The sequence below is a fragment of the Lithobates pipiens genome, unplaced genomic scaffold, assembly GCF_037356315.1.
Source record: "Lithobates pipiens isolate NorthernLeopardFrog02 unplaced genomic scaffold, aLitPip1_a1.2 Scaffold_25, whole genome shotgun sequence".
In the NCBI taxonomy this organism is placed as follows: domain Eukaryota; kingdom Metazoa; phylum Chordata; class Amphibia; order Anura; family Ranidae; genus Lithobates; species Lithobates pipiens.
In genome coordinates, this window is record NW_027507787.1 from 4863353 (window position 1) to 4877235 (window position 13883).

Here is a 13883-nt window from a genome sequence, read left to right on the forward strand (position 1 = left end):
TTCTAAATCCATTGTGGCCAGCTCTGCATTTTCTCCCAGTATTCTGACCTCCATGTTCTTGATGCATTAATAATAAATTATGATACTTAGGCCAAAAAAAAAAAAAAGTGTGTGTGTGTGTTTGACTGGGAACCAGGCACCATTTGTCTTGAATATGAATTTTATTTTCGTCCCCTCATACTCTTACTCGTTGCCAGCTCCTCTGCATTGGCTGTCAGCCAGTATTGATTGGCGCCCACCCCGCTGGAGTTAACAGATGTCAGGAGTGATAGATTACGGGTCGTTCCTTTTAATTTCACTGCTCCCGGATCACAGCTTTGCGCCTAATTCTTTTCAGTGTCAGGATCACTCTCCTGTCACCCACCTCTTCCTTTAACTCTTGTGCTGCCAGTGGCTTTTGAAAGATATGAAAATTAACAAGAAGTGAAAGCAACATCTGGATCCAGGCCTATTTTTCCACTCCCTTTATTATCCTTGTCAGTTCTAAGTTCTTGTGCTGCCACTGGCCTGACTTCACACCAGTGTCCATGTGTTAGCCTTCTGAATAGCGAGAAGTGTGCGTGTGTCATTTTTTTCTGTCTTGTCAGTATTTTTCAGTATCCTTTAACATATGTATATGTAACCCCTTAGTTGACTATCATCTATAGAACCGGCCTAACCAAACGAAGGATAAATCGTGCCCCTATCAGCTAACATTGTGATCCAAATTTAGAAAGGCAATCTTCTTCTATCTTCCTTTTTTGTGTAGTTGTATGTCTTGAGGATTAACACTTCTATTTGTGCATCACTTCAGGCAGATACAAGCTTTGCTTTCCCCAACTTGTTTAAAAAAAATTGGGTTCCGCCATGTAGTCCCAAGTTTAGATTGTTTCACCAAAAAAAGCAGAGAATATCAATTTACAATTTATTCTTAATTTTTTGTGTGTGTATGTATGTATGTATGTATGTATGTATGTGTGTATATATATATATATATATATATATATATATATATATATATATATATATATATATATATATATATATATATATATATATATATATATATATATATATATATATTATAATTTTTTTTTTTTTTTATTTATTATTTTTTACTGTGTAGTTGTACAGTTTTCTTGTCACGCTCTCCATATTCGGACAGCTGCAGTAGGCAGCTGACTCTTGACCACAGGGCCAAAAGGGGATAGCCCCGTGTTTTGTGGCACAAGAATTTATCCAAGAGCTTCTTAGCCCTGGTATTAACATGACTTTCATATTATAGCCAAGGCATTGCCTAGTTAGGGACTCTTAAGTGTTCTGATTTTATTAAAAATCATCCCGTCCGCTTTATGGTATTTACTTTGCTACTATTAAAGCACGTAAATTTTTTTGGTATTCAGCTTAAGCCAGGGGTAGGCAACCTCAGCCCACCAGCTGTTTTGAAATCACAAGTCCCATGAGACATTGCAATACCCTGACAATCACAGGCATGATGGGATTTGTAGTTTCACCACAGCTGGTGGGCCGAGGTTGCCTACCCCTGGCTTAAGCCATAGACAGAGAGTAGACCCTGGCAGCAAAGTGCTTGATCTGATTGTAACAGAATAGAATGCCCTCCTCAGTTGCTATTTGCTTTACTTCTCATGTGTCTGCTTGTGGCTTCACATTGTACAGTGCAAAACATTTTTTTTTCTCTTTCTCCTGATAACATTTCCTTTTGCTTCTTCTCTGAGAGTTTACAGCATTTGTTGTAGCTTTTTATTTTTGCCTTTGTTCTTGCTGTTACCACAAGCTTTACTTTTCCTTGCCAAATGACTAATAATGCTTTATTCTTATTGCAGTGGTCCAAAGAAGAATTCCGCTTTCAAAATCCTTCCTTTTCATGTTAACTCTGATCAGTCCTCAATGCTCTGAATCTCCTCTCATCACATTTTTTCTTTTTTTGTAAAATGTATTTACTCTTCTATTTTCTTAACATTTTAAGGACCAAAAGCAATAACGCACACGCGCTCACTCACTCGCGCGCGCGTGCGCACACACCCCCCCCCAAGACAATGCACAATACAAAATGCTCTGCAAATGCACAGAGAGGTCAATATACAGCACACCATGCATCATGAGGTAGTGTGGATTAGGGAATACGCAGCACAATGTACACAATGAGCAGTATGGCTACGTACAAAAAATGCGTACATGAGTTTTCCTGTAAATGAGTCTTTATGAGTAACATGAATTTTAGTGCAGTAATAACAAACCTAGCTACCAGCACTCCAGGCATGCTTTTGCAGAATTTATTGCAAACACATCATTTCACATAGGTCAAATAGGGTATTTGACCTATGTGACATGATGTGTTTACAAGAAATCCTGCAAATGCATGCCTGGAGTGCAGGTGACTTTGTTCCTTATTGCTAGTTTTACATTGCACCATCTATTGTTGTCGTTACAAGCACCCTCTGTATCGGGTCCAGCACCGGCATGATCATGAATCTCTGTACAGACGCTACATGCATTATAGTGCAGTTATTTTTTTTATTTTTTTTATATATACCAGTGGCATAGTTCACCAAACTGTCATATTTTAAAGATAAACAAAAAAAAAAACTCCACTCCATGTTGGCAACTCTGCCACTACTCATTTACTGCTCCACGATCCCTGCGTGCATGCACGTGCAGCCAGAATATATTGCACTGCATAGAGTCTTTGCAGCTCACCAAAAGCAGGCAGACAGGTTTGCAGGTGGCTGCTGACTGTCACAGCTCTGATCACCGCCAAGTTGTTCAGCTATGGTCAGGGGGTAAATTTGGAGGGGCCCCCCCCTTGCAAATTGACCGCTTTTTCTATCCTAAACTCCAGCCCTGGGTAGGTGGTGAAACTGGAATTTTCTCGATTTTAGGATTTTAACATTTGGCTTATATATTCACCCAGTGTAGATTTTTATCATCACTTATTTTCCTATATGGAATGCTTTTTAAAAATAGTTTTGATTTGGTAACTTAAGCCATTTTATTCTCGGTTACACTGTTCAATAATCATTTTTTTGTATTTAACTTTTGTTAAAATATTATCATCTGTATTTATTTTGTACACGGTGACTTCTTTATAAAGTGCTGTTTGTAAAGTTCAATTACTATTGCCTTCAAATGTTATGACCCTTTTGATATGTCTGTGTATGAAGAATTGGTTATTAAGCACTTTATATGTCTCTTTAGGACACAACAAGTTTTTCCCATTCTTTGGCTGCAAGACTCCCAAAACCACCCATGTAGGGCAAGACGGATACCCTTCTTGATTGGATCTCCTTATCCTGCCCAACACTGGTAAGGACAGCTTTTATTGATTTACCCACACATCATGGATAAGAGACTTATGTCTTAAAGTAGCCTAAAATTTGAGTTCAGCTTCACCTAATCTGGTTGATTTCAGTCTGATCCAGCCTAGTTTCATGTCTATGGTCATTAGACTGGCTGAGCAGTCTTGGAGCATGGATTGGATGGATTTCTTGTCAGATAAGCCAGCCTAAAGGTTTTTGGCCGTGCTTGCTTCTCCTTATGCTTGCCAAATATAATCAGTATGTGCAAAGGTGCCCGGAAAGATTTCTCCTGATGACCAGATAATGCCTTCACATCTGACCATCATTTTTGGTCAGATGAGGGTCGGTGATCTCTCTTTTTTATGTAGCACAGTTTGTTCATAAATTGACTAGAACTGTGCTCTGTTCTTCATTGGTATAGACGTCTGTATTTACAGTCTCAAAAAAGTGAGCAGAAAGTATTCAACACTTCGCTTGAACTGTTGGCACCATAAAATTATTTCTTCCTGTGTGACTCAACATAGAGATTTTTACCCTTCTTGTTTTGTAATATCCTGGCAGCTGTATAATCTTGCCTTATTTTGTATGTGTTTCATTCTGTGCCACCTTGCCATACCTGCTTCTCTGCTCTGTTATTAACTTTGAAAGGATGTAATCGTATAGAGTGCTTTTGCACCTCGAAAGAGTCTGAATTCCTTGGTGCCAGAATCTTTTCAGGAGGCAGCTTCTTTTTCTCCTGCTTGTCCTTGTCAGAGAAGGGAGGCCCTTTTATGGGGAGTACAATCTGTTTTCAGCCGGTGAAGAGGTGGTGATCTTAAGTCATTGTGTAATGATAGTATCTTTTACATTGGGCCTATAATACAGCTGTAGCTTTTCTAAAAATAAGAGCATTGTACTTGTCAACATTAATGCCATAAATTTCTCAATGCTTTACTGGTGGGGGTGTTAAAGAGGAACTTCACCCTTCTCATAAAAAATTACAAAAATGCACCTTTACAATGGTTTAGTAAAGTCGCTCTACAAGCAGATACTTATAGATAATTGCAGGCTTTTATAGTTTGCATACCGTATATTTATTTTCTTCCTGCTTCTTCTCATGGTGGTCATTTTTACTGAGGCCAGATGAATCCATCTACCTATATTTTGCCTAGAATTTTGTCTCTGCCTCCTGGATCAAGGGACATGAACTTCCTAGGAGGCAGCTGTGAGGCCAGGATTACATCACCTTTGCCTCGCTCAACCAAGAAGGGGAAAAACAGTAATTTTGAGAAAGTAAAAAAAAAAAACGAATGAATGCAAGATTATTTTATAGCCATATGCTGAGCTGTATGCTTCTTGAAATGTTTGGTGAAAGTGGGGGAAGATCCACTTTAATTATGTTTGGTAGTTGGCCTACAGAAAAAGGTTACCATGTTGACTGTTACAGCTAAGAAAAAAGGACACAACAGTGATTATGAATGGAATATAAATAATAGTGAAAACCTTGTGCCAAAATGGTTCAACTGTTGAAGAGTTTATACGCGCATTGTTGAATAGATTCAATTTGGAATTGCGTTATTTCTATTGAAATGCATATGTGATGATTTGAGTCCTGTGGGAGCCAACTTTTTATCCAAATTTTAAAAGTACTTATCCACTGACATCCTTTAACTTTCTCAGGCTCCCTTAGAAGTATTTCTCTGTCATTAATGGTATTCACTTGCAATGGCAGGTGTGCAAGCCTGGAAAGTGAAGATGTCGAGCAAAGTTCATTAGATATATAAAGGGAAACTCTATCTAAACTTTATCTAATAGCTACCAAACATTTATCAAATACTAAAATATCTGCTTTGGGTAGTTTGACCTTTTGAAGAGATCGGTATTACAAAGAACAATATGACCATGTGCATTACATTGTAGTCTTGGCCTTTTATTTTGTCCATTAAGGCTGTTTTAACTCAGCATGCCTTAATGCAAACACATGGGCCCATATTTTATTCACCATGTATCCAGAACATTCTGAGAATCAACAGGTTAAAACACATTGACTTCCAGCATTCACTAATAACTAAAAGGGCATAGTCAAGAAATAATTCAGATTTTAGCATTTCTTAGGAAAACTATATTAAAACACACTCCAACTGTTTGTAGGGTTTAACGGAAACGTGTGACCTGTAAGATTTCCATCTGGATCACCATTGGTGTTGTTATAAACCTACGCAAAGCATGTACCAGGGAGTGTTATAAGGATCCTCCCCCCGTCATATCGTAAGTGTAGAGTCTTCCTACATGCAGTGGTAATGTTCACATTTAAGATGTGAGTTCAGCCAAAACTACACACGTCCTGAAAGGGTAACATACTTTTCTTTTCTTTTTCCGGCAGAGGTGAAGGAGTATTGGGAATATTTTTACACTATCCCAGAGTTCACCTTTAAAATGTGAACAATGTAAGTTTTTATATTTTCTCTCTTGGAAACTTTAGCCAACTTTTATATCTCTGGCTGTCAGACGTTTTCCTGTGTTTGATGTGGGTTTCAAACACACTTCAAATGGAGGTCTGCAAAATCCCATTGACTTTAGTGGAGTAGTGTAGATGGCCAAGGGCTGTTTTGTCCTTCTTAACTTGTGTTCTATTTATTTCAGATGCAATATGTTCAGTTGAGGTGCAATTTCAGGCAAAGCTGGTCAAACTCCTAGACCTTAAAGTATAGAGATGTAGAAGTGGATCATATCGGGCTTTACATACAGTTTATTAAGAGTTGATTGAGGTCTCTGCCACCCAGGTGAGAAGTATTGACACAATCCACCTCCTACCGAGTGTCAATTTTCATTGGCAGTGTATGTCTAAGGCGATAGAAAGGTATATTAGGGATGTAAGCAGTTGAGATGACTGGATTATTTCAATTAAGTGTACACAGTTTCTTAAAGAGGGAGTATAGACCATAATGCAGATATCTTTTCTGGCTACAGCCACATATGCCAGGTGGATAGCCCAGGCCTGTTAGTAGCAAACTCTTATTCTTGGTCCTTCTAATACTACAATTAACCTTTAACAGATAATGGTTTGTTATTAAGGACTTGCCGTTGTCTATGTGCTAAAATACTTCCATATAAAAAAACAGACTGGATATGATTGCTGCCATGAGTAACAAGGGCAAAAGAGTCATGTTTTTAATTTCTGTCAAGAACTCAAGTGACCGGATCATATGTGTGTACTACATCTGACTTGTTCTACTTTCTTAGATATATTCACTTTCAGTTCCGTTATTCCAATCTAGTTTGGCAACACACACGTTAAAGTATCTTAGAAGCTTCTGCCCTATTTGTTTATCCACCCTCAAAAAATCATGGTACAGGAGCCCAGGGGTGCAGCTCTAGTCATTGGCTGTCTGCGACTGGCAGGGGCTGTGACAGCGTGTTCTTTCCTCAGGAAAATAATTCTGTCATAAGAACATTCCCCTGACGGGAACATTCTGTTTTTCTGCTGCTCTCTATGCGTGCATGTGTTTGTGTACAGAACTCATGGCATATGCTTTGTAAGAAAATGAAACGTACAGGGATTACTGATTGCAATTATAAATGTATTAATTAGGTGTTCATGCTTGTGTGTGCTTATTTCTATAATAAGCAAGCTTATATAGCCCATATTGTGGTTCTGTTTGACAATTAGTAATCGACAATTAATTATAATTTCGCCACCAACGTTTCTGTTTTAGTTGGAACTGCAGTTTCCAGCCAGATCACTTTACATTGTAATGTGAATGCAGCCATTCTGTCATTGCCCTAAGTATATTTGGTTGGCGCTTCAACATTAATCTCACTGTACTGGCCAAGTACAAAAAAAACAAGTGGAACCGAATGATCTCTTTACTGATCTAATCGTGTGTTTAAAAAAAAAAAAATATCTTGATGGCCAAGGAAATACCTAGGTAGCAGATCAACCGCATTCTCTTCCCTTTGTCATTGGCTAAGTGGGAATCTGTGGCAGCATCCTTTAGTGTTATAGTAGAATGCTGATTAAAGAACCACTTTGATAATATTTCTAAAAGGCATCTACATGTGTGTTGTATACTCTAGTACAGTAGCATGCAGCCCACTAGGCTTTGAGATCGGGAAAAAAAAATCACAAGGTAGTCGCAAGAAAGATTTAAAACTAAACCCCCAGACAAATATATAAGAACTCAAATTCAGTTGTGTTAATTTAGGAAAATACTTGACAGTAGTTTTTACGACCTTCATTTTTGTGTACCGTATTGCACCTACACTGCCTATAATGTGCTGTCTGAAAGGGGTACCTGGATCACGTAAGTAGCTTTATAGAATTAGAATTCTTTGATGGGTAAAAGGTTTCCATGAATGAACTTCAGCTGTGTAATTAGCTGCTTCTCTTGAGTTTAGTGAGTGAACCAGTGAATCCAGGCCTTGGATGGAACACAGTCAGCAGAGGTAGACTTTCTCTTCTTGGAACTACAAAACATTAGTTTAAGCATTTGCAAAAGAAAAATGATCATAGCCATGTAGTTCAAAGTACAGCACATTGTAAAAGTACTTGCCAATAAAACCATGCCCAACAAAGCATTATAATGGAGGAACAATGTATGATACTTAAGCATTTTGCCTAAAAAGAAACTGCTCAGCTGTAATAATAGAGGGGCAATGTATGGTACTATAGCATTCTGCCAAGTAGGAAACTGCCCAGCTATAGTTATAGATGGGCAATGTATGGTACTATAGCATTCTGCCAAGTAGGAAACTGCCCAGCTATAGTTATAGATGGGCAATGTATGGTACTATAGCATTCTGCCCAGGACAATGTGTATAAGATATATATATATATTAGTATGTTGACCAGGATAGAGCTGTTCCAACAGTTATAATAGAATGACTAACCACTTGGCATAGGTGACAATTCAGTTAGGTAAACTTAACTGAAATCTAGAAACTATGAGAATTGTAACAATGAAGTACAGATTGCAGTAGTTTACTGTATATATACAGAGAATGCTAGAAATGCTACTTCAGTGACATCCTGTGAAATGGCAGCTATATTCCCCCCCCCCCTTTTTTTTTTCTTAAAAGAAGATACTTTCAAATAATTAAAATTCTAGTATGTGAGGTGAAGGAAAAAAAATAACACTCTAGGTGTGTAGAAGATTGTCATATCAAGCTGTTAATGAGAATGCATAAACGATCTGTCAAAAATCTCGTTCTACATCTGAACAACCCTTTTAGTACACATGCGCCTCCTAGTGTCATGATAGTGCTAGTGCACGTGTGTTGGGTGAAGAGTTGGCTTGTATAGGAACATCCAGGTCCCCATAGGTTTTATAAAGGAGATGCTTTGGTAAGAATTTCTATATTGGGATATCCACTCATGTCAAGTGAAATAAAACGACCTGCTCTCTCATTGAGCATACTTGGAATTATGCAGCATAATAGACTTGCAATACCATCACTGCTTTATTTACTATACATTTTTGTTACGGCTGATAATGTTACACAAACCACAATACTTCATAGTTGATCCTGTCTTTGCAGAATTGCTTGCTTTTGGTTAACAAATGCCTTTGCGGCCTGTTTGTTGCCATTTCTTGGTTTGTGTAATGAGGGGAATGGCGAAAGTTGGAGGATCACATCTCTCCTAAATAACTGCTTAAACGTAACCTATATAAACGTACAAGTCATATATGCCATTTCAGAAGTTAATAAGAAGGGAAATTATTTCCTGATTAGGTGTTGAGCAATAGCAGTGGTTCATACAGGGCATTCAGTACTTGCTGCCCCCACCTTCATGAGTACTTTAGAAATTGGTATTCATGAAGTGTAACGCGTTGCCTTGTAATGGCCTCTCCTGCAGACAATTATTATTGTGTTATCCTTACGGTTTTATTTTTATTAGTATTTGGTTCTCATGCAGCTTTGTCTGTGTACGTAGCACTTGTTCAGCATGCAAATGCCGCCAGGATCAATGCACAGGAATGAAATCAATCGAGCAACTGCTGGCACATGGGAATGGGGGCTGGGGGCTATAACCATTGGATACTATAATACATATTAACTCTCACCTTGCAGTGTAATAGGGAGGCGGAAGCGATTACATATATCCATTGCAATGTACGTGGTTACACGCTGCCTCCTTCCCTGCATCTTCTGTAATGCTTATGCCTGTATTTACTGAAAGCTTTTTATTTGGGTTTTGGGTCATATAATAAAACAGGTTACCGATATCCACATTAGGTGTTAATTAGGTTCATGTTTACGTAGTGCAAATCTATGCGGATCATGTTTTTATCTACTGTCCTAATTGGTGTTGAATTATTACCCTTTTCAGCTTGGAATGCTCTATTCAAAATATATAACGAATTCAAATCTAGATGTATTTAAAGAGTTGATCTTATCCCCTGTGATTATGGAGTCCTGGAGGACTGAGTGTCACATGCAGTGAAGGCTGATCGCCAAAGGCCCAGGACACGGCTCCATGTTATTTCTGCTGGCCGTTTTGCAGTCTGCATTGTGTCACCTCGTATAATGTAGGATTCATCTCTCCTGGCCCACCGCATGTTACATTTCTATCACGTTTTTGCCCTGGAACTCTTAGATTTTTAGCAATATGAAGTGTTGGATGTTGAATTCTAGAACAAGTCGAGGCTTTTTTTATTTTTACGGTTTCATCCAAACGTTATTGCCTAAATAATATGATCAAGTAAACTGGTAGGTTTAACACAAACCCAAGTACTACAGGCTTTTGGTATGTAGTGTAAGATTTTAATGAGACCGTCAGCTTAATTATATATTTCACCAAGCTTTGGCCTAAACATCCAAATGCATGAGTAAATTCAGAGGAGTTTCTTTTTTAGTGTTGAAAATCCTGTAATGTTAGGTTCCTGTTCTGGTGACCCCCATTCACGTTCTAAACTAGTTGAAGAGTTTGTAGAGGCGAAGTGGTTATGTGGGTATGTTCAAGGAAAATACAGATAGCATGACCTGCGTGCATGTCAGTTCAGTCCTTATTGATTAAACAGGCATCCCTAAACCTATGCCTTGGGGCTTGGCGGAAATCCACATCTGATACCGTCTGAAAAAATAACACGTGTCTCTTATTAGGGTGTCCACAATGCTACTCACCCCCTCTCCATGTATTATATTTTTATGGCGCGTGACAAAGCACAGCAAGAATAACAATGCTTTGGGCCCCAGAGAAGTGTAGAAACTCAACAAAATCTGTTTAAATACAGACAGATCTTTCAGCAGTTACAGCAAAAGAATAAGAGAAGCCATCAAAGCTGCAACGTCAAATCCATACTGTAACCATTCTCCTCCTAAATGAAATTCCTTAACGCTTTATTTTATATGTATACTACCCAGTGAATCCAATTGACATCCAAAGCTAGGCAAGGTGTTTTTCTGCACGCCTTGGACCTCATTGCATCATTGTTTTGGAGCCACACAGAAACCCATTCAGCAGACGTGTGATAAATACAAAGAGAGGCACTATTTCATCCACCAATAGAAAAATGATTTCCTTGTGACTGTGAAGTCATAGTGATATCATAATCCCATCAAAACTACTGTAAACAATCATAAAGACACACAAAACCATAAATCAGTATATATGTATATACAGTGGGCATAGAAAATAATCACATTTTGTTGTTTTGCAGCCGGAATTGAAAACACACAGTTTTTGTTTTTATCCAGCATTTACTCAGTGCATTTTATAACATCCAAGTGAAATCTACCAACATGTCAGAAAACGACCTTTTGCTTTAATTAGTCTTTAGTCTGTTGGGATAGGTCTCTACTAACTTTGCACATCTAGACTTTGCAATATTTGCCCCCCTCTTCTTTGCAGAACTGCTCAAGTTCAGTTAAATTGGATGGTAACTGTGGACTGCAGTCTTAAAGTCATTCCACAGATATTCAATGTGGTCTGACTAGGCCATGCAAGGACCTTCACCTTTTTTCTCAAACTACTGTGTGGTCATTTTTGTTGTGTGCTTTTCGTCATTGTCATGTTTGAAGGTGAACCTTCTTCCTATTGACCATTTTCTGGCAGAGGCCAGCAGATTTTCCCCAAGAATTTGATGGTATTTTGTCCCATCCATTTTTCCTTCTATCCTGACAAGTGTTCAGTCCCTGCTACAGAGAAACATCCTCATAACAGGATATTACCACCTCTCTGCTTTACTGTAGCAATGGTGTTATTTGGATAGTGAGTTATATTAGATTTTCCCCAGACATATTGTTTGGTGTTGAGGCCAAATTTTAATTAATTAAATTTTGGCCTCATCTGACCATAACACTTTTTTTATATTGCCTCTGAATCTTCAAGGTGCGTTTTGGCAAAGCACAGTCATGTGCACGACTGCACGTGGCCTTTCTTGAGGGGCTTTTTTTCTTGCAACCCTCCCATACATGCCACATTTGTGGAGAATTTGTGATATTGTTGTCACATGCACACAATGACCGCTCTGTCATAAATTCCTGCAACTGCTTCAGAGTTGCTATAGGCCTCTTGGTAACCTCTCTGACCAGTTTCCTTCTGGCTCTTTCATCCAGTTTGGAGCAGCGACCTGATCCAGGGAGGGTCTGTGTTGTATCACATACCTTCCACCTTAAACATAGATTTCACTGTGCTTCTAGGCATTGATAAAGTCTTTGAAATCTTTTTGTATCCATCTCCTGACTTGTGCCTGTCCACAACTTTCCCCCAGAGATCTTTTGACAGTCCCTTACCACCCATTGTTGAATGCTTGGTTCAGTTGCACTATCAGGGACTGAAATGCTCTAGGAAAGCTCTTTTCATGCTGAGCTAATCAAAATGACCACAGATCACAGTTGAAAGTCAGATAGCTTTGTGTGCCATTGAAAAGGTGATTAGCTATACCTGAGTTTTTAAAAGTAATTTTTTTGGAGGTGGGTAATCCTTTTTCCAGCTTGGTGATTCTGTTTTTGAATATATATATATATATATATATATATATATATATATATATATATTATTTTTTTTTATTTTTTTTTACCGACCTGTTGGCGTTATATCCAAATAACAGTATAGTATGCATGGAGGTGGTAATATCCTGTTATGGGGTGTTTCTCTGCAGCAGGGACTGGGGCACTTCTCAGGATGGAAGGAAATTTGAAGGGGCAAAATACTATCAAATTCTTGAGGAAAGTCTGCTGCTCTTTGCCAGAAAGTGGTCAATGGGAAGGTTTACCTTCCAACATGACAATGATCCAAGGCACACAGCAAAAAATGACCACACAGTAGTTGAAGGAGAAAAAGGTGAATGTCCTACATGGCCTAGGCTCTAAGCCCATTGAAAATATGTGGAATCACTGGAAGACTGTAGTCCACAAATGATCACCATTAAGTTTAACTGAACTTGAGCAGTTCTGCAAATATTGCAAAGTCTAGATGTGCAAAGTTAGTAGAGACTTATCCTTGCAGACGAAAGGCTGAAATTAAAGCAAAAGGTGGTTCAACAAGATACTGACACAAAGGGTGATCCTTATTCCAACTCGGTGATTCTGTATTTGAATTTTTTTCCCTGACAGGTTGGTGTTATATCTTTTACTTGGATGTCATAAGTTGAATACAGCTGGATAAAACAAAATCTGTGTCTGTCTTCATTTAAAGCTGCAAAGCAACAAAATGTGATTATTTTAAAGGGGTGGGTGTTATTATTTTATATACCCCTTGCACAATTGAATGTTTTTGTAGTGTCAGTCCTCCAATGGGGACAGTTCTCCCACTTGCCTCACACCCCCATGACTTGTCATAACATCCAAATATATTGCAGTATTTGAAGCAAAACTTTTGTACGTTTATGAAAAAAATGATCCCAGAATACGCAGATCTATAAATCTGAAAACAGTAACTCATCTGTTGTATGGGTATTGCGTCATTAAGGAATGTTTTTCCACCAAAGGTCAAACCATGCTGCCAGTGTCATGTTACTAGAGGCGTGATGATTTTTCTTTGTTACTAAAGTCATAGTGATGGCATATTAAGAATTCTGCCTCCTTTACCAAACTAGTACATTTTGCCTTTCTTCTATCCTACATTTATTTATTTATATTTTAAATGTTACTGTGCCCCTTCACCTCCGGAATGAACTAAGAGGTAATTACGGGCACTTCAACCCCATGACTTTCCCTTGCAGTATCAATCACATCTATCAGAAGCCGAGTTCAGAGTTGTGCATTGTGCACTTTTGGTGCCTGCTGATAGGCCATGGCTACCTGTCAAACTATAGGAGGAACATAAAACACAAGTGAGTTCTTGAAAAGTAATTGGTGTTGCAGGGGTAGGAAGAGAGCAAAACCACTAGCTCCATAGGTGGTCATTAGTGGTAAAGGTACTGAGTGGAAGTTTAAGGTGGGTGGGGGGAGTCAGGGTATACATGGTGATAGGACTCGCTGTAGTACCACTACTAGTGTGAGAGAAGGGTGATCTTGTGTACAGTATATCAAAAAAGATATTGCAAGAGAGAGTGCGGACCCTAGCAGCAGATGCTTTTCTGACTCTACCGTCTATGTCTAAGTCCTATCTTTGCCGATGATGCATCTAATCGCCATTTACAGTGCCTTAAAGTATTCCTAGCC

At 38.6% G+C, this 13883-nt stretch overlaps 1 protein-coding gene across 5 annotated transcripts in view; it reads left to right on the forward strand.

Annotated features, from left to right (window-relative positions):
• The window catches only part of ZMIZ1 (zinc finger MIZ-type containing 1), a 466669-nt gene that overhangs the window by 146832 nt on the left and 305954 nt on the right, over positions 1-13883 (forward strand). For all 5 annotated transcript variants that reach the window (XM_077453980.1, XM_077453978.1, XM_077453977.1 and 2 more), the window contains exon 3: positions 3196-3303. The gene's annotated coding sequence lies outside the window, so the exon portion shown is untranslated. The remainder of the gene's footprint in view (positions 1-3195; positions 3304-13883) is intronic.